The sequence below is a fragment of the Anoplophora glabripennis genome, unplaced genomic scaffold, assembly GCF_000390285.2.
Source record: "Anoplophora glabripennis isolate ALB-LARVAE unplaced genomic scaffold, Agla_2.0 scaffold66, whole genome shotgun sequence".
Lineage (NCBI taxonomy): Eukaryota > Metazoa > Arthropoda > Insecta > Coleoptera > Cerambycidae > Anoplophora > Anoplophora glabripennis.
The window spans coordinates 952471-978377 of NW_019416742.1; the positions used below are offsets into that span (position 1 = coordinate 952471).

General features: G+C 31.6%; 1 protein-coding gene across 1 annotated transcript in view; it reads right to left on the reverse strand.

Moving 5' to 3' along the window:
• The window catches only part of LOC108917948 (serine/threonine-protein kinase 26), a 161354-nt gene that overhangs the window by 110466 nt on the left and 24981 nt on the right, over nt 1–25907 (reverse strand). The gene's annotated exons all lie outside the window — the stretch shown is intronic.

Consider the following 25907-nt stretch of genomic DNA (forward strand, 5'->3'; position numbering starts at 1 on the left):
AACTTGTAATTAAATACGGCTCTCTGGAATATAAATACATATTTAAAATGAAACCACTAAATAGGTTCTATAAAAATTCACGACTCAAGAATTTTGTATAAATACATTATTCATTAAGAATACGAATAAACAAGGTGACCCAGAAAATTGCTTTAATTTATATTGCCTTCGTTTTAATGCGAAACCGATGTCAATTTATTTCCACGACTTTTTACAGAGTTTTTACAGGGCGTTTCCTTTAGTCTAAGTTATAAATTAAAGGGACATTTTCAACCAAATATTTTATGTAAAATTACACACTAGATTATTGGTTATTTTGACGCTGCAGTAGGTAATGTAAAATTATATCATACAAGTAAAATAACATTAAATAAACTTATGGAAATTTATTAATATAGTAAATGACACCTATTCTCTAGAGTAAAATATAAATTTCTAAATTATACCTAAATATAAAAAGTAACACAGAATATTATTAAAACCAATACATTAAGAAAAACTTGGTACAGCAGGTTTAAATTAACGAAAAATTGAAAATATATATATATAAAGCAATCTCTGTAAAAAACCTCCCTACTTATTTAAAGAACAAAGTATATATTTAATTTCATACACCTTTGTTTTAGTGAAGTTTTTGTCCTTCAATGATTAAATTTAAAATTGCGCTACCTTCTTCTTTAACGTTAGGACTAAATTCTTTCTGGATGAAAATTTTGTTCTAGTCTCGTTCTAGCGTCCAGGTGCATAAGTAACATAGATCTTAAATAGTAAGCTACAATCCGGATGTCTGCATACAAAAGTCAATATGGTTATTATTAATGTATTCTCATACTCTTCAATAACTATAAATGAAGGTGCTCAGATAATTATATAATGTATACATATTATTTACTTACCTCAGTATTTATTATATTATATTAAGGTTGTTAAAACACTTATAATTACGCCACAAATGAATCTAAACATGCTTACTGTACCACTAGCACAGTTCCCTACCTACACACGCACGGTTACACCACACCGGGTGATCACATGATTAATCTGATTGATCGAGCCAAATTAGGTCGTGTAAATCCACACTTTTAATCGTATATTTACATAAAATATAGTAAAAACACATTAGGATAAAAGGATTAGGAATAATACATTTTAAAATGTAAAAGTACATCGTAAAAGGTAAGAAGACATTTCAAAATGAAAATATAAAAAACCATTACAAATACGTAAAAACTCTATGTGAATTTCCACAATCTTTATCAGCGAAGTTATAAAAGTTTGAAAAGTATGTTTAAAACAAATATAATTGCTTCATGTAAAAAAGATAATGTAGAAGATGAGGTTTAATCCTTGTAGTAAACGTAAAGAATCAATGGCATTTAAAAATTAAGACACTTATGAAGTTTGCTTTCCTTAATTTTTCAAACAAATTAAAGAAACAGCGACTGTTAACCTTGTTGTCAACTGCAGCTGCATCGAGCATTAGCATATTCAGAGCCAAAACGAAAGTGCTAAAAGGACAAACGTCTTTCCTTTTCTGCAAATAAAGCCTATGAAAATGATTTACTCAAATGGTTATGCGGCTGCAGACATATGCGCTTTTGTGAGGTTATGTAGTCATAATAATACATTGGCATCGGTGTTGTGTGGGTTTTAATGTTTGACTAACAATAAAGTCAACCTTTTAAAGGCATATATGATTCACCTTCGGCTACGTTCATTGACTCCTGGTAATTACTAAGAAACAAAATACGAATATTACAAATAAACTACGAGGCACAGACTTCGACTATTTGCATTTAAGTGAGAGTTTCCTGAGAAACTATTAAAGTTGGAATTATAGTGCCGGACTACAAGTGGAGTAGGAGAACCCATTGTTTAAGGATAATGGCACGTAAAATTGATATATCTCTACGTGAAGTTATCGACAGAGCTTTGCTTAAATTTTCTAAAACTGAATGTACTTTAAACATTACAAATAATCTGTATCAAATAACAGGGGGCGGTCCATTTTCTAATCTAGTACGAGTAGCAGTGTACATAACAGAATAATCTTACACCCAATCAGCTAATGATAGAAAAATCTAAAATAGAGATTGTTGTCTCGTGCTCTATTTTGAGTTTAGTTTAATGGTTTTCGATATAAAATTTGTTTGTATTTGTGTATCAGATTTAAAGATCTTTTCCACACAATATATTTAGAATGTATATTTTTAACAGTATTAATTTTCTTGTTAAAAAGTAAAGTACAAACCAGCCAGTTTCTTTTTTTTACGTTATCATTGTTTAACTTGTATGCTGCAATACCAAAATCGAAATGAGCTTCGAACAAAAAATTAAGATTCAGTTTTCTTATAAACTCACAATTAGTAAAACTTGTACCGAAACGTTTCAAATGATGAACCAAGTTTATGGTGATGATAGTTTGTCCCGTGGCAGAGTTCATGAGTATATAGGGTGTTCTGAAAGTCCATCAGGAAACTTCGAGAGGTGATTCTACGGATTAAAATAGTAACAGTATATAATGGATTTTTTTTCGAATTGTCAATTGTTCGCAAGTTACAGATTGTCAAAGTTCAATTTTTTTAATTTTTCTATTTAAATAACTTATTTAATTCAAGTTCGATTTGTCTCTCATTTGGCACAGCCACTAAGTAGATGAAGCTCTATTGGACCAGTCAGACAAAAGTGGCATTATGCGCGTTTACCTAGAACTCAAAATTTGTTTTGTCTATAACTTTTTTCTCTTGCTAGACATCACAGAAATTTAAACATTATTGAAAAGAGAAATAATATCAGAAAAAATTATATACTCTTAATTCAAGTCGATAAATGTAACCGTTTAGCAGGAAATCGCTATGAATCGCTATATATATGAAGTGTTATTAAACACGAAATTTTTGAAATGTAATTCTTTCTGCAATTAATCAAGTTGTTGTAATACCATCTCTTGTAAAACCAGCTTCGTTAGTAAATAAAATACTATTAGTAAATTCATTATCCTCAACTTATTTTTCCACAATGTTATTACAGAGCCGAAAAAAAAAATTATTATGGTGAAAAATCAAACATTTCTAATGATATTTATTTGAAGCATGGTAACTTGATTAATTACAGAAAGAGTGATCAAAAATTTGATGTTTAATAATACATTAATAACCATTTCCTGGTAAACGGTTACATTTATCGGCATGAACAAAGAGTACAAAACTTTTTCTGATATTGTTTCTCTTTTCAATAATTTTTAAATTTCTGTGATGTCTAGCACAAGAAAAAAGTTATAGACAAAAGAAATTTTGAGTCCCAGGTAAATTGCCCTCTAGCGGCGCATAATGAAACTTTTCTCTGACTGGTCGAACAGAGCTTCATCTACTTAGTGGGTATGCCAAATGTCGGACTAATAGAACTTGAATTAAATAAGTTATTTAAATAGAAAAATAAAATAATGGACTGACAAGTTGTAACTTGCAAACAATTAACAATTCGAAAAATATTTTTATTGCATACTGCTATTATTTTAATCCGTAGAATCACCTCCCGAAGTTTCCTGACGGATTTTCAGAACACCCTGTATACAAGTGGTCTAAAAACGGATGAAGGGACATAAATGATGAGCAACATGTTGGCCAACCGAAATCCATGATCACCGCAGTCGCAGATTCCATCAACACTGTGCGTGAATTCATCGAATATCAGCCAAAATGTTCATTAAAATTCAAGGAATTGGAATTGAACTTCTCAAAAACATCAATTTATCGCATTTTGGCCAACATTTGGGCTACCGAAAAGTGCGTGCACGGTTTGTTCCGCACAAGTTGACTAACGACCAAATATTGCTCAGAATTCAACATTTGAAGGACATCATCAAGGAGGCCAAAAAGAACAAAAACTTTCTTTACAATATTGTGACTGGTGATGAAACGTGGTGTTTTCAATAAGATCCAGAAATCATGCGCCAAAATACCGAATGGAAGGCGCCAGGCGAGTCAAAACCCAACAAATCTCGTTTGGAGGAGTGAAAAGTGAAGAAGGTTGATTTACGATTCCAAGGGCATGTCCACAAAGAATTCGTTCCATGGGCCAAACGGTTAATGCACAATTCTATCTTGACGTTTTGAAGCGTTTGATGCATCGTATTAGTCGTATTCGGCCAGAATATCGCGCAGAAGGAGGATGACGTTTGTTGCACGATCGACACTTGTGCTATAAAAATCGCAACCTCTCCCCATATTTGCCTGATTTGGTACCGTGCGACTTTTACCTTTTCGGAAAAATGTATTTGCCGATGAAGAGAAAACGTTTCGTGGACATAGAAACCATCCAAAAGGCTTGTACCGACATCCTGGCCAAAGATTTAAAATACTTATTCGACATGCTTTTAGACCTTGAAAATCACTGTATTTAGCCAGAAGGGGGCTATTTTGAACAAAATAAATCGATTTTGCCAAAAAACCTGTTTGTTCTTATTTTTAGAAAGTCCTGCTTACTTTGGAAGGCACCTTGTACACTTTAATTTACTTTTCATACAAATAATTTTAGTTTTGATATTAGAGATAGAATTTTTATGTAAGGCATAAATAAACTCATTCGCAATTTAGATATTCTTTTGATCTTTGAACAATGTAAGAATTCGTATTGCTTATGTAAGTACAACTGACAAGGTTTTCTGAACCATTATGAATATTTTTGTTACTTATTTAACAAAAAAAAGCAATATAGGTAGAGTACACGTCAGAAACACAATAGCATATACATATACATATTACAAGGTGAACTAATTTCATTTACACCACAGAATACCTAATAATTATAATTTATAAAGGTCAAACAATGAAAGTACAGTACAATTTTGTTGTAACTCATAATTAATTATGAAAAATTCTCATTTTCTAAAATACCTTAATGCATTCACATAAGTCTCTCTTTCAAGGTTATCATTTATAATTTTATGCATTTTTTTGTCTTTGTCCCAAATAACAGCAGCATAAAAGATTACGCTTAAGGTCCCATATTCTTTGAATAGTGTTTTCCGCAAAGACAAATAATTTCAAACATTTAATAACTGAATAATCTAAAGCTTATCAAATAATAGAAATGTTATGTCATGCCACCTGAGTATTTCCAAAGACGCCGCAGTAAAACGAATAAACAGGTGCAAAAAACGATCAAACCATCAAGGTTTTAGGTACTGAAATCTACGAAAATACTAACTTTTTTATATATAATTCCACATGTAAATATTCTTAACATTTACTTGCTTAGTCCTACATATAAAATTGTTTACTTTTATTTATAAGTACGTGAAAATAATTCTTAAAATGTGGGCTTAGGATAACAGCAAACGCGTGTTTTACAAACGCTTTTTTTTTAGTTATTATTTTATTTGAGTAAATTTAAATGGTAACAATGAATAAACAAAAAACATTAAGGATTTTATTTTTGTGCTTACTTTTGTTCTACACGTTTTACTTTTATAGATACGTACCTAAAAACGCCAGAAATTTCACTATTTCTCGGCCAGGAATATGGCCACCTTAATCAACATATGCAAAAAAAATTAAAAGTTAAGTTAATCTGATCTTATTTCACAAGTACGGAACATTTATATTTACCTAAGTTACATAAATTTTCGTTCAGATGTTATAACGACGTTTTTTTTAAGTGCATATTCATGTAGGTATTTACTGTGGTGCTTATGGGTCAGAATTTTTCAAACTCAAAATTAATTAACCATCAAATTTATTTGAAATATACTTATGCATTAAATGCAACAATTGTTGCCTAATAATTTCTTCCGAAAATTCACATTTTGGTCCCGTGCTTTACCCATTAAAGTAACGCTAAAGAACTCTCTATAAATTAAAAAAATATACGGAAATAACGTATGCGAATATTTTATGAAATCTATATAAATAAAAATGAAATGCTATTCGTTGGTAAGCGCATCACTTGAGAACGGTTGGACCAATTTGTCTATTTTTTTTTAAATGTTCGTAATAGTCCGAATAAGGTTTTTAGTGAAAGAAAAATTGGAAAAGTTGCCCGGAAAATTGGAAAATTCTGGAAAAATTGAAAGAGCTTTTTTTATGGGATAAATTTGAACAGGACAATCTCTGTCTGGTCAGCTAGTTCTTCATAAATAAATATTCAATTCAACCTAATGGAAGTTAGTAAATACTCAAAACAAACAGAAAGTTAGAGATGTTCTAAATATTATAATAATATTATAGTAATAATAAATAAAACCATACTTGTAACTTATGGCTATTAAATGAAAAATACAAAATTAAATGCAATGTATTGTAAGTAAAAAAATAAAAGATTTTAAAAAACAGTTAACTTAGTCCTCTTTCCTGAGCATACAGACGAGATGGTCAATCAAACATTAAAAATAAATTTCTAAGTATTTTTGTAGATTCCATGGCCATCACCTCCGTATTATTCATATATTTCGATAAAGCATATGCCAGATATAATCTTCCATATAAATAGGCTAACAAATTTCAGCCTTTATTTACTTAGAGCTAAAATTTCTTACAATTAGTTACATCTAGAATTTAAAATAATGGCGAATGCGCCGGACACAATGGTTTAACGTATTAAAAGATTATTGTAAGGATTACGAAGTAACAGGAGTACTAGGGGCATATACCTACAAGATTTTTATTTAAGTTTTCCCTTAGAATGTGAAATTTAATACCCTAACAATTCAGTTATACGTCACCGTCGACAACAACTACTTCCGCATTGAATAATTTAGTTTAGTTTTTAAGCTTTGTAATAATTATTATTGATACAACTCAATTTTTATTATATTTTCGAAATCTAATATTTCTGAATGTATAAAAGCTACAGAGAAATTCATACATACCAAATAAGAAATCTGCAGTTCTTCGAAATTCAATTTTTCTATCAAAACATAAAAATTGCTTATGAAGATTTATATTACCTAATACTGCACAGAATATCCTACCGAAAACCATCGTTTCGGTATTTTTTATTTTTTGACTTTAGGAAAGTTTCCTATAAAAAATATATGGTCTTCTGAACGTCTAAAAAATTAAATAAAAAAAACAATTGAACACCGCGTATTAGACTAGATACCTACATAGGTTACGTTCTATAAATGGAAAACCCTGTACATTTTTTCTTTGGAATTCTGTAATATGTTTACTTCTGTTACGAATATTCCAATCTGCAATTGCAATCTATCAAATTAAATTGTAATAAAGAGAACACTTAAATTAAGATACACTACGCAATAAAATTTTTCATCGAAATTTTGCCATTTTTCTATAATGTTCATATTTGTAGGTAAGTATCTGTACTTTAAGACAAAATCTAAGCGAAATGGATGCGAGTAGATACCGAATCTCCATGTCCTGACAACAGCCAAACATTTTTTTCTTTTTTCTTAAAAAATTTGATGACTCGACGCGTTACCTGGACCTCTCCGATTTTCATTTTCATCATAATGTACGCTTTCTATCAAGTAATTTAAAGAATAATTAAGTCTACGATTTTTTTTGACCTAGTTATGCCATTTTGAAGTCATTCGTACGTTTTAACGAATACCATCAGCATCGGCATTACCTGGTACGTACTGCAAGAAGGTCGCTAGTCGGACTTTATGTATCATTTTGGACATGTGTCAAGTTACTGCCTTACTATTTTCTGCAAACCCCATTTGCCTAATGCCAAAGTGGATAAATGTTGAAAGTTAAAAAAGCATTTAATACCGTGTTTTGCCACCTTGGCGTCGGATAACCTCTCCTAAATGTTCTTGCATATTAATACACGCTCTGATTGAAGCTTGAGGTATCTCGTGCCAGATTTCATTTAGAGTTCTCTCAAGCTCTCGGAGGTTAGCAGGAGCCCTCTCCAAGTTACGTAATTTCCTACCCATCAGGTCCCATATATGCTCAATAGGATTGAGGTCTGAACTGTTAACTGGATGAGACAGTAACTCTATTTGTTTACTTCCAAGGAGTCACGAGTTACCCTCGCAACATGGGGGGCGGGGTGCATTATCCTGCTCAAGGAGAGGTTATCCGACGCCGATGTGGCAATACACATTAAATAGCTTAATACTCCCCTCTGGCATTAGGCAAATAGGGTTTTGAGTCACAAAAAAACTAATTTGACACATGGTTTACATAATCCGCCCTTTTCAGGGCCAAAATGATGGGTAAAGTCCGACCAACAACCTCCTCTAGATACGTACCGGGTAACGCTGATGCTGGCGATATTCGTGAAAAAACGTTGAATAACAAAAAAAATCGTAGAGTTGATTAGTTGATTAGAAAGTGCACTTTACGATGGTCCGTTTTATTTTCGAAAAAAATCGGGCCGATCCAGGTAACGCGTCAAGCAATGATATTTTTTAAGAAAAAAAAATGCTTGGCTTTTATCAGGACATGGAGATGCGGTATCGAATAATTTTGTTGTGTGGTTTATATTAAATTAATTATAGTCCCTTAAGGGCATTCTTCGCCTAAGTTTATGTAAACTTTTTCTCGTATTTTTAGTGCTAACACGCACTGGTAGATATTGCGGTTAATTTCGCAACACCCTGTCTATCTGGCGTCAAATCATTCTTAGAGGAATTACTGAAAAGTAAAAATAAATCTTGTCTTATTGATGACATACTTTTGCAAATTTTTAACATGCACATTTTAACTTCATCATTTTAATTTTAAATCAATCAAATTTCGATCATTTACAAATTTACAAATGATATCATTGAATGAGGTCACCGTTACACTTTAAAAGAAAGGCTTATATTTTTATCAGAAGCCACTTTCAATTTGATTACAATTATATCATGTTTGATGTTAACATAACGGTTGTGATTACAAAAAAATTATTAGACAGGATTGGATGTGCTATACAATATTACCGTCAATAAAAAATACATTTGTCCCTTAAGAGGTCAATCGTACATATTTTTAGATAAACTGGTACGACTACATAATATGTATACTTTTAGATTTTCTCATAAAAACGAAGAAATAATTTCATCTCGTACTTTACCGTATTAATGACTATTTTAACAATATATTTACGTGACAATATGTCAAATTAACGTTAAATAAAAACAGGAATTACTAATCAATTACTATTTATACACTTTTTGCAGTAAAAATTATCATATACAAAGTGTTTCAAATAATAAGATAACAGAACATCAAAAAACAAGATCTATGTCTATGAACAATGGATCGATCATTTTTTGTTTTCAAGAACGTTAATAATAATATCGCCGAAAATAACCGACACATCATCTTGAAATTTGGCAGGCATGCGTTTTAAAAAGCTCCAAATATCCCGGTTTTATTAGGTTTTAAGTAAGGTTTGTTATATTACAAACCAGGAATGTCTTAAGTCACAACTTTTTTGTGGTTAGGATTTTGAGGTACCGAATAAGGTTTTCTTTTGTATTTTTTAATTTAACACAAAATATTGGAGGTGATAACACGAAGTTGTGTACAAACAGATATCGACGTGCAATTTGGACTCTGCTAGCAAACAAATACGTTTACTTAGTTATAATTAATAACACAGGTCAATATTTAGTTTGAAAAAAAAAAAACACCAGACTTTACCTCGGTACCCAGGAGTTTTTGGGGTCGCTGATTCCGATGCCGATGTCGGTTAAGCTCTATCACGTCACGTTCAAGGTCATTTGAAGGCCAAACTAAGACAAAGTAGTCGAAAAAATTAATACATAGTTGTTTTTGGTCACTGATTCTGAATCTGATGTCAGTTGACCTCTATCACATCATGTTCAAGGTCGTTTGACGGTTAAAATAAAAATAGGAAGTGAAAAAAATTGGAAAAATGTTTCTGTCTTTTTAACTGCACACCTGTTTGTTTGCTTGTTAGTCTGTATTTATCGTCAGCCTGTATTTTCTCTCTGTCCATCTACCTGACATCCTGCCTTTCTACCTGCCTTTCTGTCGGTAATTTTGTCTACCTTCCTGTTTGACTAAATGACTATATGTTTCTATCTGTCTGTTTTTCTGCCACCCTCTAGCAGATAGCAGTTGAACATTCGTAAAAAATTTTCCAATTTTTTTCACCCCTATTCTTACTTTATTTAACCTTCAAATGACCTTGAACCTGACGTGATAGAGCTTAACTGACCAGCGACCCCAAAAACCACTGGGTTGTTGGCCTGTGTAATCGATGTTAGTCACTATTAGGTGCATATCGTGGAGTAATTTCAATACAATTAGATGTGGACTTGTTTTAATTGATTTTTAATAAAAATTTACCAATTTTTTACGGTGTACGCAATATTATTTTATAATATAAATACAAACAAAATACGTGTCTAGTTCATCTTGAATTTCAGCGTCCCATTACCCAGGTATTATTCTGAAACATTCCGTATACCTAAAATCATTTCATAAAAGACCGAATTGTGTCACAAAAATGATTTCCTATTTTCATTGTCCTAGTAAACTCAAATGTGTAATCTTAAGTAAAAATAGAAATAAAGATGCAAAAGTGATTTGCCTTTTGTAAAACAAAATCGTGAAACAAAATTTGGACAAGGTCATCATAATACCGCGACAAATATTCAGTATAGTCCAGTCGAATTAGATAATAAACCCTGAAAACTCGGGAAGAGTATGTAGAATGATAATATCAAAAAACTAATTCGAAATTAGTTATTTTATGTTGTAGGCAATTTAATTTCCTACATTTTAATGTACCTAAAGTCATATTTCACCAATTTGTTAACTGTGAAATAAAGGTCGAACGCGGAAAAATCAGTTTTCGAAAATTGGGCATTCTTATTTCAAAAAGCGATGGGTGTTGATGAAATTTGTGGAAAAGACGGTAAATCTAATGACCAATATGTGTACCAAATGCCGATTCGATTGACCGTGACATTGTGCTCCAAGTATTTGTTATTTAATTTCATTAGTTTTTGTGTAGGTAGCTACCTAATTGTTTTATGACTAGGTAAACGTTAATTTTAGAAGTTAATATTATAGATATAGGTTCTAATTGATTCAAAAAAACGTATCGAAATAGAAAAATTTCAAAAAGTTTAATTTATGTGCAAAACAGCGTTATAAATAAATTGTCCCAGGGTCAGGCAAAGCCGCTCGGGAATTCGATCTTTTTATATTAAATAGAGCTTATTTTTGACTAATTATTTAAATTTTAATTTAAAAAAAAAGAAACGTCAAGTCCAAAATCTCGCGCGCTGTTGGGAGCGATGCTCACGTGCGTGCGCGCGCCTGTGGCTCCTTCTCGCGCACACGCCGTTCATTAACGTTAACTTTTACTGCTGCTAGTGGGCTTATTACATTACGTATTAATGCAAAACTTTTTAAAAATAAAAGTTTAACCCTTTCTTTAATTGTCTCTAAAACGCGATCCGTTACAATTAACGTTATAAAAAAAACTACCTTGAGAACAAAGAGGCGTATGAGCGAATTCCCGAGCGTCTTTTGCACTACTTTGTTAGTTGTAAAGGGCAACTCAATTTCAATTTTTTTAAATTTTTCTTTTTCGATACGTTTCTTTGGATCACCTATAACTACGATATTAACTGCTAAAATTAACGTTCAGTAATTAAATAATTTAGTGGCAGAAAAACGAACAAAATTAATTAACAAATACATACCTGGAGCAACAATTTCAGGGTCAAACGGATCGGTCTTTAGCATGTGTCATTGGAATAAACGTCCATCGCTTTTTACAATAATAATGCGCAATTTTCGAAAACTGATTTTTCCGCATTCGACTTTATTTTACATACAGTTAACAAATTGGTGAAATATGACTTTAGGTACCTTAAATTGTAGGTATTTTAATTGCTTACAACATAAAATAACTTAATTTTCCGATAGGCTGTCTAGATTTTTTTAGGCAGTAAAAGAAGTAATTTTGCCACTTATTTGCAATTTGCCAACATAGCGTCACTTCTTCCGAGTTACTTTTTTGATATTATCATTGATATTTTGATATTATATCATTCTGCATTCTGCATATCATTCACCGGTAGTGCAATAAAATGTCTACTAATAATTTTTTTACGTTCAAACTCTCATTCGACTGGATTATTAGTCAAGTCAATAATGACCTAATTGGTTCAATAATTAAAAAAATTAACGATATAAATTAAAAAGACAGATTTTTAAAAAATATGGGTCCAAATAAAAAAGACGTAAGATTTTCTATTTTCACATATTACCTGTTTAGGTACTTTTAGTTGAGATAAAATCTTTCAAATTTTAAATATATTCCTGTTTCTATCAAATTTATCAAATTCAGTAAAAATTTAAGTTCTTTATGACTTTAAGAATATAATCGCTCTGTAGGTATTCACTTGAAATTTCATCACCCTGTACTTTAAAAATAATTCTCACTAGTAGATAGTATTCTAATTTAATCATACGGTGATTGTGTAGGTAGATGATGTTAAAACCTATAAAACACACCTTTTACTTCAGCATATTTTAACAATTACTAAATACTTTTTATATAACGACAGCGTCATCTTTCAGTTATTATTTTTTTAATATTGTTACCAACTTAGAACAACTGCTGTTAATATTAAGTGCTTATATAATAATTGAGGATCACTTACCCTACAACCAAGTAGGAAATAACAATTTCCTATTTTCTGCTACTTAAACATTCATTAAAACAAACAAACCTTACTTACGCAACTAAATTTCCTTGGTTATATATCGCTGGTGAAATTGTGTGAATACCTACCATCTAGTTTGCTAAGGAACGGTGCAGAATTATACCGCTACGCAAAAAGAACAATAAAAAAGCAGATAGAATCGGGCGTGGCACTCATCCGTTCCTATTAGAGGAACTGGATCAAGAAATGATTGTATGCTAACTAGGGGGGTGGCGGATGACTTCCGTTGTATCATTCGCATCGGCATAAAATTCTCGTTATGGCTGATCCATATCAGACAATGTATATGAATCAAAAAGAAATTCCTATTTATCCGATCTAATTCACTCAAAACAGGGTATACACATAATTATCCCGGAAGGTTTAGGATCATAAAGAAGGTAAGTACTTAAAAGATATACACACTGAGCAAAAAAATTAAAGGAACAGAAAAATTTCAAAATTTTTTTAGTGATTATTGAAAGGCTGTAACTTCGTGAATATTTGTCAGATCGAGAAAAAACATGAAACATTAAAGCTTGAACATTCTAGTTTTGAAATCTTGAGTTGAAAAATTTTTTCAGCACCACTCTCGGCGCAATCAAAACAAATAATGCGAGGCAAAAATTTTACAATTTTTTTTTTCAAAATTGTACATGGGCGCACAATTTTTTTTCTGGTTTAGTCCAATCAGGGTTATTTAGCCTGATTCATCAGCTTGAATTTGCTTTTTTTTTTAATTTTCTGTACGATTATTTCTCATTGAGATATCGGCTACTAAGTGAAAGGCGACCCTGGGTGACCACTCCAACGACTCCCCCCCTGCCCGCTAATCTTTTCTGTTTCAGAGACAGCCAGGATCAAGAAACGAAGACAACGACACACACACATACACACCCCCATACCCTCCTTTCCCCTCCCCTCCCGCGCTGGGCTAAGGGCCACCTTAGCAAAGCGCGTCCCAGGCTGCATAGCCGCACTACTCTACCCAACCATACCACACATAAACATGACACTACCCCCGGGGTTTACACAGACGAGCCGGCGAAGCAAGAAGAGCGCCAGAAGAAAGGGCCCTAGCCGGCGGGGCCCAGCCAGGACAAAAGGAGGTCCCACAAAGCGCCTACACCGGCCGCATTTGCGGTCGGGGTAGACGACGGATGGGGCCCACCTACAAAGGCTGTCCAGGCCTACACGAGATGAGGCAGGATAAAGAGGGATAATCCCCCTCGATCCCAAATCATTGAGGCCAATTTCTAGCCATGGAATAATGGCGGGTAAGTGAAAAGTCACCTTTTTTTAATCATCAATATCACATGAACTAATGATCGTACAGCGAACGGAAGGTGGGTTTTAGAAACCTGAATCAATACTCTTCAAGGGCCTTTCGGTATGTTTGAGAATCTTTTTTATACTCTGTATTAAGACATGTCTACTGCCTTTTAAAAGGACGTTTTATAGGCACCTTTTTAAAAAGGTATACAGACTCTTAAAGCTTCCCGATCAGAGATGGTATTACTAGTCTGATTTCCATAATACCCCAAAGCACGTGTTTTAAGAGCCAGTTTAGTCTTAACTGTGTTAGATAAGTAAGATATTGCTTCTGTAAGTGATTTTTAAAAAATGTTACGGCCTATTGATTTGAAGCTAGTAGGGTAAGTGTTATCTGATAAATTTAATTGTTATAGGTGTTTTTGTTAGGTAAAAGATTCAGACTTTTAATTTTATTTGAAAAGTTGAGGTTAGGATGTTAAAAACCTATGCATTTAGTCCATTTTTTGTACTTTTAAAAGGACAATAGGCATTAGGGGTATAATGTATTTCTATTTCACGGGTCTCACGTTAAATGATCTTTTGCGAAGTTTAGAAGAAGATGACTACTTATTACCTTCGGAAATAAATATCGCTTTGTTGCCTCCTTAAACTCAGATGAATATTTGACAGACGAAGATTCTGCAGATGAAGATTACATGAACATAAGTAACTTGCCCGGTTCTAAGCTCTTGGCACCAGCAGAAGTTTGACCAGAGGTACAGATGTTGATGAAGATGTAGATAGCGCGACTGCGGTTCGACAAAATTTAACCGTACCATACGGCGATTAGAGGGAAAGAATTGTATTTTCCAATTATTATACAGGGTGATTCAGAACTTATCAAAAAAAAAAAAATTTGGATGTACGGAGGACTCTTACAAATACAATTTTGTAAAGAAAAAATCAAAAAGGGCAGTTCAAAAATGATTTAAAAATACACTTCTGCACGGCACTGGAAACTGGTCCACTGTAAACCCTGTCCTCGCACAATGCGACCGGCATGGCATGGCAGCAAAGTGTGATAAAAACGGACAAAACCTTTCGCAAGGAAAGAAATATAATTTTATAGCACCTATTTTATATCAGCAAATTCAACTGATTTTGCCATTATTCTTATTACTAATTAATAAAATCAATTTGTGGTTTTGAATAATAAAATAATTTGACATACTTAATGTTACAACAAATGTTCAAAATTTTATCCACCGACGTGTAAACACATTTGGGTCCGTCTTATTCAGTTTCTACGAACTAACACAAATGTTGTTTTGCTTCATCATAAATTAAAACGATATCCATCACTCCGAGTTGCTATACACGCCATTTTTGACACTAACTACTAAAAAACTATTGTAAACAACACAGATAACGTAAACACTAACGCAACGATTGTATAATCGGATTTCAGTATTAGGAGTCACTGAGGCCACGTGGCTCTCCACGCGTTTTGCGAATGATGCTAGAGGCTACAGTTGTCCAGCTATGTAATGGATGAATGTACTACAACTTCAATATTTTTTTTTTCTTAAACTATAAGGATTTTACAAAATTTTTTAAGATATTGATTCCATTTCTCATGCCGCATCTATTCCCAAATTTGTTTGGATAAGTTGTGAGTCACCCTGTATATTGTCTTGATATTGCTGAACAAAATGCCAGGCTGTTACATAGACTCCAATGAGGCAATATGGATCATTTAAATTTTCGAAGGACAATAGTTGAGACTAGAAAAATACCAAAACAGTGGAGGAAGGCGAGGAAGGTCTAGCTCGCTGGAACATTTAGAGTCACGATTGGATAACAAAGACCACTATCTGGTTTTGCAACCAAAGCAAAGGCGTTGTACAGTTTTTATGTAATATAAAACCTAAAATTAAACATATTATTTAGTTTTTATTTTAATTTTCGAAAAAATAAATAAATCAGGAATATCTGTGTTAATTTGAAAAGTGCAAAAAAAATGATTTGTTCTGCTGTTTTGGAAAGTCAAGGACTACTTTGCAAATATTGCGAAAAGTATCAATGTTAGTAGGTTTTTCTTAGCTCAATACATGCCCATGAGGCCTGTAAATTTTGAAATCGATTGGTAGACCCGTTTTCCTTTCCCGAATCTCAAAGTTTTATAAAAAATTAAAGAAGAAGGTTTATTGCTCCTTAAACATCAATGATTAAGACTTTAGGTACCTTAAATTGTAGGTAATTCAATTGCCTACAACACAAAATAACTAATTTTCCGATAAGTCGTCTAGATTTGCATGGGCATTAAAAAAGTGAGAAAAGACATAATTTAGCAACTTATTTGCAATTCGTCAACTTAGCCACACTTCTGTTAGTTACTTTTTTTGATATTTCTACATACCCTTCGCCATCATAAAGTGCAATAAAATGTCTACTAATATTTTTTCAATTTCAAGGTTTTATGATATAATTCGACTGAAGTATAGGTAGGTATCTATATTCCAATTAACAGGAAATCTTCAATTTTGCAGAGTTTGTCGCAATAATATTGTCAGTAATGGTATTGTTATTATAGCAAAGTACTAATAATAAAAATGAAACAAATCCGTTACTTTAGGTGCTATAAAAAATTAACAAGCTAATAGAATAATTTCTATTATTAGCCTTGCTCATAAGGTCAAAGTACAGATACTGCATTTTTTAACGCTAATTGTGATTGAATTCTTTTCCGTGCCCACATGAGTACGTGGATGAATTAAACTTTAATCTACTAGGCAACGAAGTGGCCAACATGAAAATTGATCAACCGTAGCCACTGAATAATAATACGTTCTCCGGTATTGTGAGCATGGATAATACGGACGTACCCTCCTTATTTTTACAGTCAGAAAAACTAGATTGTATTATTGTTGAGTTGTCGGCATTAAAAATAAAAAATATTTTATTTGCCTAATTGGGTATTTTTACTACACGGAAATTAAAGGAAAATTTTCAATACATAACCTTACTCTCCCTCTCCTCTTACCCCAAAATAATCAGTCAAGGAATTAATCTTATAAACTTAAGATGGATTTTCCCGTTACCTACGGTAGGAAATGTATGTATATACAGAGGTTTCATAAATGATTACAACCCACGTGACCAATCATTTTGTTTGGAACAGTAATCTTGTTTCCTACATGTTGGCAATTAAATTCCGATAAGATTAAAAATTATTAAAACAATAAAATCAAGATTCTGTTTCACAGGCTGTGATTACTGTAATATTTCATGAGATCCTCAGCGATCGCATTACTGTTTGACAGTGTTCATTTAAATAGTCTCAAACTTCTCCATTTAACCTTTTTTCTACCTATTATAGTTTCCGAAAACCTAATACATGCATTACCAAAATGGCCCACTCGGTATAAAAATGATTTTGTAATAATCTATATTTAAATAGAGAAGTTATAAAACATATTTTTAAACGAAAAAAACTCGGAAAAAACCTTGCGTCTTGTACAAATAACGAAAAATAAATTCCAAATTGCTCCTCAATATGAAAAATATATAAATATACGTGTCGGCTCTCTATGTTTTCTGTAACTTCTAAAAGTTTGCAAAAAAGTCCCTAGTGATCGTTTTTTTAAAAAAGTTACAAAATAAAATACAAATGGCCTTACTAGAAATTTTGTATTATCCTGTATATACCTACAAATGGAGAAAGTTTTATAATATAAATAGATTTTTTGTTGTTCCTAACCTCTGAAAAAGCAACTTAAAGCTGCTAAAACTTTTATTTTCGTTCTTAAAATATTTAACATTAAAATAACAAAGTCAAATGAAAACAATAACATCAAAAACCATATCCGTTTTAAGAAAGACAACTATTGATATAAATTTTAAGTTTCTACTTAAAAATACATTTGATCTTGTTTAACTTAAATACATGGAAATATTCGTTAATTTATATTATTTATTTAATTTAACCTGAATATTAATACTACCCATATCAATATATATTTATTGAAATTATACGTTTGATATTATCCCTTGTAATTTTATAAGAAATTAAGACAATCCTTAAAATGCAGCCAAATTTTTTTAGGCTTTACAGCATTATTCAATGATAATGATGAGGGTAGAATATATTTTTAAAATGTCTATACATTTATTTACCATTTTGTCTATGAAGCCTATGTCTAGATATTTCACATCGGAAAGTATAGCACAAAAGTTAATTTGACGAGAATTTAGGATTTTTTTTAATAAATACCATTACAGTAACATAAAAATTGATCATGTTTGTGTATTAAATCATAAAACTGATCTCTACATTTACTATCTTGGTATTACTTATACGTTCATGATGGTACAAAAAAAGTACACCATAACAAAGATATCCTGGATATTTGGAGCTAGTACTTTTACGAAAGCTGAACCTAGATAGAACTAATCGGACGTTTAGATTAGTGAGTAAATTGTACAAAATATACAGGGTATTTATAAACGTTGGAAAGTATGTTTCAAGAGCAAATAAATAAATAAAATAAACTAGATTGGCAAAAATATTAATGGACCATTTTAGAAAAAAACTTATGAGCGAAGCTATATTGTCTGTGGTAAAATTCATGATTACCTAAAACTGAAGCAATTTTACAACCAAAAACGGGACAAAAGGAGCCATTTACGGTCACAATTGTTCACTTCTTTTTATGTAGTATTTAAGTTGGGAGTGATTCCAGAGGTTCCCGACAAATTTTTAACAACTTTGATTATTATTAATCTTAAACACCGTTTTGTAGTTTCAGCTATTTTGCCAAAAAATTTTATTTAAATTTAAATGCTTCCAACACTTTGCATCTACCACTAAAAAAGCCCTCTCCAAATAAACACTAAATATATGTAAATTTACAGCCTAACGCGCTATTAGTTAACCAAAACTACATGCCCTTAAGGAATCATTAATATTATCAGGTATGTCCTGATCATACTTTTCATATTGTTTTTGAAATTAAGTCAACGTCGGAGAAATATATAATGGTTTGAGTGAGAGAAGCTCAAGGAGAAACTTGAACTACATCCAGACAATGCCTTTGCACATTCCCCAACCCAACCACCCAAAATGCTTCATAATTAAAGTGACGCGACAGCTTTGCTTTGCAAAGACACCATCTTATCATAAGCCCTGAAAGTTCAAACGCGTTGACTAAATTAATTTCTTATTTCTAAACATTTGTTAATTAAACCATCCCTCATTTCGAAGTTACAAAGATACGAATTTTCGTCCCATGACGAGGTGTCAGTTTGATTGGTTCTAAAAAATAAAGCAACGGTATTCGTCTGACAAAATTATTCGGTATATTCCATTTTCGAATAGAAAGTTGAAACATTTTATCTATCTATCTCGTCTATTTTGTTGTTTAATCTTATACAGTGTAACCCATTTTAAATTTTGAATTTATTTGGACTTATTAATGTCTTAATATCATAATATTTAATACTTGTTTCATGTTTAGCTTAAAAAATATTATTAGCGATTTTTTTATTGAAAATCTGGAATTATTACCAAATATTACACCCCGTCAATTGGATTAGCACCAAATTTCCTGAATAAATATTCATTACTAATTTTAACATTGTTTCCTACTATAATAAATTAATTAAATAAACACATAAAATGCTTTGTTCATTTTAGTGTTAAGTTTCAAATTAAGTCATTATCTTCAATTTTAATTAATGAATCATTAATAATGATTACGAATAACAAAAAATTACAATGACATAATCCTTGAAAAAACAAAAATTAAACCTCTTCCAAAAATACTTTGCAACCCTCCGTTTTATTGTATGAATATTGAATGTATTTCGTCGACACTCAAAAAAATGTTGAGAATAACTATAATGTTTGGAAATTAAAGAGAGTAATAAAACCCCGAGATAAGAACCGGACATGGGCGTGGTAATATTTCGTTTCAGGTAATTATCGGGTAACACTAATGCTAACAGGTAATGGGTGTACATTAGTATATTTTACTGGATACATCATAGGGCAGGAGCCAGTGTATTGTGACAGATCAATCCAATCTTAGAGCTGAATATACTAATGCTAATGCAGTAGAGTAAAATTCGACTTGTGTTTAGTGTCTATTGTGCCAGTGGATATAATATTGTTTGAGTAAAATGTCGAGCTTATCAGATTACGTACCTGCTAAATGCGTGAAAAGATGTGCGCTTACCATTCACGGCAGACCGAGCGGACGCCTACGACTGCTTGGAGGAAAGCCGATATAATTCAATGGTTATCCGGAAAAAACATTTCTTTTGAAACAAATATGGTGAAAAAGGAACTTTTGACACTTGTCAATCTTAATAAAGATCAGAAAAAATATGTTATCGATGAAATGGCAACAAATCGCCAAATAACGGTACTACGGTTACCACCTTATCACTGTGAACTTAACCGAATCGAATTAGTCTGGGCGCAGGTAAAAGGAGATGTAGCGCGAAATAATACGACGTTTAAATTAAGTGACGTGAAAATTTTGTTAAAAAATTCCTTGGAACGAGTAACTGCAGATAACTGGCAAAGATGTATACATCATGTACAAAAAGAAGAGGAGAAAATGTGGGAACTCGATAATTTAATTGACGTTACTGTGGAACCTATCGTTATCAATCTAGGAGACGAAGATAATTCATCAGAATATTCAGAGGATGAATTTTAATATACCTACTTTTTTATTTTCTTTATTGTACATTTATACAACACTACATTTACTCACCATAATTTGAATTTTCAAAATACATATATTTTTGTGTGGAATAAAAGTCTATTCATAAATTTAAATAAATATTTTGATAATAATATTGAATATTTTTATTTTAATTACTAAAAACCCTCTTAACCCGGTTATAATGCTTAAAGTAGCCTCATGTTTTGAAATGCTGTTTTTATATTGTTTACTTATAAGAGAAATGGACCGAGAAATTGAAGCGGCATAGACAAAGACGGATTGTCGGGGATTAAATTTTAGCTACCTGCTACAATTTAGTACAACCCGGTCACAAGTTTTTTTAATCATCTATACCGATAGTACATAATATAAAAATATTGAATATAAGCACCAGTACTACATTTATTTACGATTTGCATACATAATAAGCTTTTATTACTCTCTTTCATTTCTAAACAGACTATAGTAAAATAATAAAACTTCATCTCATCTCACATCTCTTTCACATGAACTTCTTTCTGTTTTTGTTCAGAGAATCTCATCTAGAATTTTATCGGGTTATCGGAATATTACAGCACTCTGTACATTTTTATTAATTTCGATCAAACAAACGGTACTTTATGTAAAAATATGTTCATGTTTATTTACGTGATTCTCAGAATATCGGCAAAAATGTGAAAAGTAAAACCAATGCAAATTGTTGAAACGCTTGAATTAGAGATTGCGATTCTACAAATATATGGCACCAATTATTTTTTACTGTTACTTTTCTTTTCACAGGTAAACAAATAATCTCCATGTTTAGAATTAGTATTCTGCATTCCAGTTGGCACAGCGCCTTTTTAGTTTGCTACGCGCAGTTTTAAATGTCGAGAGGAAAAACTGGTAATAATGAACTTGCATTATTTATTACTAACATGGAAGTACGCCTTGCCCAATGCGGGGTTTAACCTTACAAATTATTTATTACGGTTTCAGAATTCCCTGTTACTCCCCGTTCACACAATGCGATTCTAGTCCAGTCGGCGGAGGATCAAAACGACGTCATTGTGGAAATTTTCCGTAAACCTCAAAATTTGTTCACAAGTCGGCAGCAAATATGTTATAGAGCAACACATTAAAATGCGCGGGGACTATACAGGATGTTCTGAAAGTCCGCCAGGAAACTCCGGGAGGTGATTCTACGGATTAAAATAACAGCAGTATGTATGAAAATTTTTTTCGATTTGTCAATTGTTTACAAGTTGCAGCTTGCCAAAGTTAATTTTTTTTATTTTTCTTTTTAAATAACTTATTTAATTCACGTTCGATTAGTCTCTCATTTGGCACACAAACTAAGTAGATCAAATTCTATTGGACCATTCAGATAAAAGTTTCATTATGGACCGCTAGAGGGCACTTTACCTAGAACTCAAAATGTGTTTTGTTCATAACTATTTCCTCTTGTTAGACTTCACAGAAATTTAAACATTATTGAAACCAGAAACAATGTCAGAAAAAATTATGTACTCTATGTTCAAGCCGCTAAATGTAACCGTTTACCTGGAAATCGCTATTAATTTGTAAACATCAAATTTGTGATAATTCTTTCTGTAATTAGTCAAGTTGCCATGCTTCAAATAAATATCATTAGTAATTTTGGTGTTATGAATTGTAAAAAAAATTGTTTAAAGCAGGTATGATTTTTCACCATAATAATTTTTCTTTCGGTTATGTAATAACGTTGTGAAAAAATAAGCTGAGGATACTGAATTTACTAATATTTTATTTACTAACGAAGCTGGTTTTACGAGAGATGGTATTAGAGCATGGCAACTTGATTAATTGCAGAAAGAATTATCAAAAATTTGATGTTTAATAACACTTTAATAGCAATTAATAGCGATTTCCTCCTAAACGGTTACATTTATCGACTTGAATTAAGAGTAACAATTTTTTCTGATATTATTTTCCTTTTCGATAATGTGATGTCTAGTATGAGAAAACAATTATGAACAAAACAAATTTTGAGTTCTAGGTAAAGTGCCATCTAACGGCACATAATGAAACTTTTCTAGTTACTCAGTGGGTGTGCCAAATGAGACTAATAGAAATTGAATTAAATAAGTTATTTAAATAGAAAAATAAAAAAAAATTAACATTGATAAGCTGTAACTATTTTAATTCGTAGAATCACCTCCCGGAGTTTCATAACGACCTTTCAGAACACCCTGTGTAGTAAAGAAAAAATGTTGTCAACAACGAAGCATTTTTGTGTTTTTTTTCCAATATGTCGGTTAAATCGCACTAGGTATATTAAGGAAATGCAATAGTTAATTTTAAATGATTTTTTTTTGTAAGAAAGCATGACTTTCCTTCTACTTTACAAAATACTCTTTCCGATTAACAAAATGTGGCAAAATTGTTTTTCTTAAAATTGTTGTCAATGTTTTAAAAATTAATTAAATTTCATGTTGCATCTTTGTGAAATTTATTGTTAGTATACAATACTATAAGACTTCAAGAATCAAATGCATTTTGTAAAATTCTATGACATAAATTTCTGAAAAGGTTTTCTACGTGGTCATAGTCTTTTACGTGAATGAAAAACTTGGTTTTCAGGATGTAAATATGATTTTTTTAACTGTATGAACGCATTAAAATTAAAATTAAAAAAAAATCCTTTCACATCTGATCCATACAGTCCAAGATATTTTTGCTTTTTTTATTAAACAGGTTTATTCTTGAATACTTTACTAAATTAATTTATTACCTGGACGTTTAAGAAATGGTAAAACGAATGAAAAGCTGGGCGGTGCGCATCGAAAATATTATTTAGCCTTCTTCAATAAGTAGTATTCGTAAACTATTTTTTTTTTTCAGTGGAAGGTATTTCCGAAGTCAGTTGAACATGTAAAAAAACGCCTGGCAATAAAATTTAATGAGTTTCAGAGGCGTCCCTAAAAAAGTTTTCTGCTAAAGGTAAAAGATTATAATATGTAATTTGTATATAATGTGCAGAAAATTTCTATTATATGTTAATTTGGCCAATAACATATTTTAATTATTTATGTCCTCAAATAATTTTATTACGTTGGTGGTAAATTTCGTTTTATTCCGTTTCAAAAGTTCTCCAAAATGCCATGTTGTGATAATATTAGGAAACAAAATATCCCTCTTATTTCTAGCTCTCGCAATTGTAATATGAATGATTAATAGAAGGTGCCTATAATAAATTAAAATTACCTAAATTACACCAAATTCCGCAATGCTGCACTACACTGCTGGACAATTTGTCAACCACTTGTCAACAGCTGATTGCGAGATTTATTGCCCAGTGGCAGCTGTGTTTGTTTTCCTTTGCCCGCGCTCGCATTCTTCAACTGGGCGTATACATTTCTACCACCTCAACGTTTAGTTCGACCAGACCTGTATATGGGTATGGCTAAATAAATATGGGAACAAGTTTTTCAAATATTTCAATGCCGAGTTGATGCGTCAGTGACCGAACCTGGTACATACTGTCAACCAATAATTTAAAATAGTTTCGAATATTTAAGATACTTTCGAGCAAATTACAATTTTTCTGCTTTGAACATTTAGATTTTCATAGTAATGTATTTCATTAATTTCTACAGAATTAACTTTGCTATTTAATGTGCAACAGTGTTGTTGGGTATATAAAAATAGTATTTTAATTAAACATGTAAAAATTTACTTGTTTATTTATCCTAGTAATTGAAACAAGCTAACTTGAAAAATAGTTTTTTAAAGTATTAACCTTCTCAAATAGGTACGCAAATATTAATTCCATAAATTGATTATTGCAAAATGTACTTGATTCTTGTAGTCCTATTTTACCACCATTCCAAAGTTCTCGGTAAGTATGACGTATAACCGATTATAACTCAGCAACGACTCATCTGTTCAATATAATATTTCGGGAGCTTATTATACATAAAGAAGTATTTTCCGACAGTTTCATGACGTTTAATTAATTTTTAAAAGATTGTCAACAATTTTTTTTAATAACATGGATTGTTTGGTATTTTTTGTTAATGCAAAACAATTTTTGCAACAAAAAAAACGGAGCAGTGCTATTTGATAGAAAGTTTCATTTAAAACAAAAATTATCTCCTGTACTTTTACACCAGGAAAATTAGCGAAAATAAAAGAGAAACTCGAAAAAAGTCCTATCCGCTAGATTATTGTAAAATTGTCTAAAGGAACATAATACAAGACATCTCTCGTCTCGTGAGTCAAAAACTTTTATTAGCTAACTTTTCTATTTAAACAAATAAGTGAGGAAAACAGTTTTTTCACTTTGCAGGGAAAACCATCAATTTTAGCGAAAAGTGACTCACAGACAGCTTATAGGGAGTAAAATTAACTACAAAATGAGACTGGTTAAATTAAAATCGGTTAATAAACAAAAAAGTTATTGCAAAATTTCAATTTAACAAGTCTCATTTTGTAGATAATTTTACTCCCTATAAGCTGACTGTGAGTCACTTTTCGCTAAAATTTATGGTTTTCCCTGCAAAGTTGAAAAAACTGTTTTCCTCACTTATTTGTTTAAATAGAAAAGTTAGCTAATAAAAGTTTTTGACTCACGAGACGAGAGCTGTCTTGTATTATGTTCCTTTAGACAATTTTACAATAATCTAACGGATAGGACTTTTTTCGAGTAAAAATTTAATTTGCTTGGTCTATTTCTTCACACAGTGCGATTCAACCGAGATATTGAAGAAAAACAAATAAAGAAGCATTTTTTGAAACTCAATTTGTTAATAATTTTTTTTTCATTACTATGTGACGTTTGTACGATTGTGAAAAAATGGTGGGGTTCACGGAAGACTACTACCTACTTTTGAACCATCAAGTATTCTTCGTCTGAAGGTCTGAATCTGTAGATTTAAAACTATGCGAAACTATGGCCTAGACATTTTTATCGTTTGGATAAAATAACCGAGTCCATAGTGTGTGAACGGGCACACAGTTTTAATGTGCTGAAGTGGTGAACAAAATTCATTATAAGACCGCAGCCACATTAGTAATAATTTATGCGTAATGTCGTAGCGCATGTTTACGCGTAGGCACATAAGTTAACAAACTCCAATGTACGACGCATGTCAACTCGCTGAAAAAATCCAGTCTGGTGTACCCACAAATTATCTGAATTTGCCAATTTAAATAATTAAATTAAAATTAACAAAAAAATAAACTCTTTAACTGATAACAAAAATAAAAACAATTATTTCTTAATTGCATTTGAGAATATCTATTAAAAA